We start from the raw sequence: 3,974 nt of genomic DNA, 5'->3' as shown, positions 1-3,974 counted from the left end.
AGAAATGTAGCCAAACCTTTTAGGCCACAACATGGAAGATTTTTTTTCTTGGATAGAGGTTTTTTTGAAAACAACAGTTTCAACGGAATATGAGGTGGCATAAATTTGATCATATGGAACAAGACACAATCTATATAAACCACGAGACAGTGTGCATTGGCTAATTATTTAAATCATAAAATATTTGGATTGAAACATTATTTATATTAAAGCATAGCCAAGTTTGTTCAATAAGGAATCTGAAATAAGGTTCTTGTTGTGCGTCGCGAAACAAACACAAACGCCGAGAGAAAAGACAACTCAAATTAAACAATAACGGCACAAACTCAAATATAAAAGTTGTTTGTGGGAAAATTTGTAGTAAAAAGAAATGAAGGAAAATTGATTTGTATTCCTTTAATCTCAGTTACAATTGGATTTCCTGATTACAAAAGAGAGGAGAATGATCTGGATTCTTCCCTTTGTTTAATTCTGGGTTCTTCACGGTGGCGATGAGATGCCTCCCTCGAATGCTCGCGTCGAGTTTGCTTCTCGTTGACGATCCGACGTCTTGCTTCACTGGAACGTGGTCTTCTCCTCACGATTTGACGTTGTGGAGAATTCTGAATGAGTTTGAAACTCTATGAAAGAGTTAATTTAACCGAAAGTCGGTTATAAGCCAAGGATGAAGAAGATCTTGTTGCTGATCTCCAAAGCTCCAACCGAAAGATGAAGGATCCTCTTTTTGCTGCCAAGAAGTTCCAACAGACCGTACCCGAAAGATCCAGCCCGAGATCTCTTCTTTACTGCCCACGAGAAGGATCTAAAAGACCGACCCTGAACTGAATTGATTTTCAGTTATTTATAGGGGATTAAGGGGTGTAACCACCTCCTTAATTCGCTCCTAAGTGGGGCTAATGTGATATAACCGCCCCTTAAATCACTCCTGAGTGGAGTTGTGATCCCCTCAGATCGTGGGAAACAGTTTTGAAACTGTTCAGCTCGTGTTTGGACGAGTCAAATGCAAAATCCGCGTTCTGGCGTGAATTCTGCGTTCAAACGCACCGTCTGGAAGCTCGGACGCAGTATTTTGGAAGCTACATTGGCATCTTGTTGGAAGCTGCGTTTGGCGGCGATTAGAGCTGCGTTTGGTAGCGATTTGAGCTGCGTTTGGTAGCGATTTGAGCTGCGTTGGGCAGCGGTTGGGAGCTGCGTTGGACAGCGATTAGAGCTGCGTTCAGCTGCTGATTTGAGCTGCGTTCAGCGGCTGATTTGAGCTGCGTTCAGCGGTTGAAGCTGCGTTCAGCTGTTGATTTGAGCTGTGTTCGTGGCTATGAACATGGTGCATCTTGATGCTGGTACGCGGGGAGGACTTCAACGTCTTGGTTTGAAGAGACCGTCGATTTGTAGTCTCTTTCTGTCAGAACGTTGCAAAGATCGTCGTTTTGTAATCTTTGCTTTAGCTCTTTGATATGTGAGAGTCGTCAGATTGTAACTCTCGATGTTGATTGTGAAGGCTGTTGATTAGAGCTTCCATCAGTTGTCGTGAAGGTCGTCAGATTGTAACCTTTAGCGATCTACGTGAAAGTCTTCAAATTGTGACCTTCTGAAAGTCGTCAGATTGTAACTTCCATCATCGGTGTTTGATGGGGATCAGCTATCTATTGTGATTTTTAGACAGCCTACAAAAGTTTAACGAGATTTGGCAAATTGCCTACGTCCACGGGACAAGAAGGGATGAGTTTCCACTATAGAGAAAAGAGTGTACAAAGTAGATATTACAAGATCACTCAACTAACCTCTCAAACAAATCTCTCAAATCTCACAAACTAAACCCTCAAACAATTAATCAGAAATATTTCTCTTTTCTGTACTCAAAAATCACCTTCAAGCTATCCCAAAATCCAATTCTGGCAATTGGAACAATAGAAAACCCTAAACAAAATGTATTTCTATTTATATCAAATAGAAAACCCAATCAGAACAGGAAACCAAGCCTAGGTCTAAAACCGCATCACAATCGACCGCCGCAACAGACGTGGTCGACCGTGAAAACGACAGAAACCAAAATTGCACTACAGGGTCTTGCGGTCGACCGTCGCGCCACTCGGGTTGACCGTAAAAAGTGCAGAGACTTTTTCAGACTGCGTGCACATTCGCGGTCAACCGTAGCTCCACTCACAGTCGACCGTGCATCATCCAAAACGTTTTCTGCTTCAATTTTTCTGAGCTTCGTCGCCTTCGCCTCCAATTCTACAATTCTCCAATTCTCCACCTCGATGAAGTTTTCCCAAAAACTGAGCCGACACCAACCAAATCAAATGTCTCACTTGTTGCGTCCAGTACTAAGTAAAACAAAATCACGATAACGGATTCCATCCACAACAAGTCAAGACCCAAATGAGAATGTGAACAAACTCTCCAAGCGTTAGTATCTACCCATCAAATCGGCTGCATCAAAATTGATTGCCTATGTATCCTCTTGCCAAAGGAATCAAGCCTTCACGTAGTTCCCCAAATGACTTCCAAAGGCCCTCAATCAAATAGAAAAGTTCTAAACTCTTCACCAACAAATATGCGGTTAATAGCTCTCCAGATGGCCCCAAAGTAAAACAAATCAAACACCTCTACCTGATATGAACCAATGGCCGTATCCAAATTATATCCACCAGTTGTATTCGAATCAACCAACTCATCATCTACACCTAAATCCAAATGATCTCCTAATTGTGTCACCTCAGCTAGAATCTCAAACGATGTCGTATGATCTGGAGTATATGGAGTTATCTCCACCCAATATGGAGTGGCATCACTCTCCATCCACTGCGATACAACTAAGGTCTGTCCAAAACTCTCCACCTGATGAGAGTCAATTAGCTCCATCATTGAAGCCTCAACCAAAGTGACACTACTAGACTAAACATCCAATGGAGTTTTACCTCCAATCGTAATAGTCGACAACCTATGTCCAAGATGACCCAAATATGTCGAAGCCTCAACACCAGAATAAATGCTCGACATCAAACGCCGGTCCTCCTCTAGCAAGGAACAACTTACCAAATCTGCCATCTCATCTCATTGTCCTAAGATTTTCTTTCCACCGAAGTGTCCTAAAATGCCGTGAGCTCGGCTCAAATGCAGAAACATGTCCCTCTTGTACCTCCCACTAAAATCAGAATAAAGTACATTCACCTTTCTGCCAATCTCACACTCCTTCAATCTGTTGGAGACTACTAGAGCTTTATCCAAAGGGGATTTGGTTGCAACCCAAACACGTCTAGAATAGCCACCAACAAAGGAAACCAAACATCTATTTTCTCCCAACGATGCCTCTTTGGAAGGCCCCCAAATATCCGTGTGAACTTCACCTAAAAGACCCTCCGTACGGTGAATAGAGGTGCCAAACTTCACCTTGGTCTTCTTGCTCACATCAAAGTGTTCACTGGACTTCAAATTGTAGGTCTGTGCACCCATCTCCAAATCAATACTGGAATGACAAAGCCTCACATGTCACAGTCTAGTCGAATCAACAGAAGTCGCCAGCCCTCCACCTGTCACCGAACTTCCAATCAAATAGTACAGGTTATTCCTTCTGATGCCCTTATCACAATCAAAGAGTCTTTCACGATCTCAAGAACCATGTCCTCAACATGAACCTTCAGATCCTCTCCAACCAAAGCTCCAATTAAAATCAAGTTCTTCCTCAAGAAAGGAACATATCTCACACCATATAACTCTCTAACAGTCTCGTCAAACATCTTGATACGAATTCTTCCTATCCTAAGGATCTGACATGTACAGTTGTCTTCCATGTATATAACACATCTATCCAGCTTCTCAAAACTGGAGAACTACTCTCTTCTAGGGCACACATGACAGGTCGTACCACTATCCAACATCCACTCGGATTCCTCCGAATGGCTACCTATAGGACTAATAGAAAGCGAATAAATATAAGTATCAGAAATATTACCATCCAATATAAAGATGTTTGC

Source organism: Asparagus officinalis, chromosome 7, assembly GCF_001876935.1.
Source record: "Asparagus officinalis chromosome 7, Aspof.V1, whole genome shotgun sequence".
Classification (NCBI taxonomy): domain Eukaryota; kingdom Viridiplantae; phylum Streptophyta; class Magnoliopsida; order Asparagales; family Asparagaceae; genus Asparagus; species Asparagus officinalis.
The sequence above is the reverse complement of the archived record's forward strand: the minus strand, read 5'-3'. Positions refer to the sequence as shown.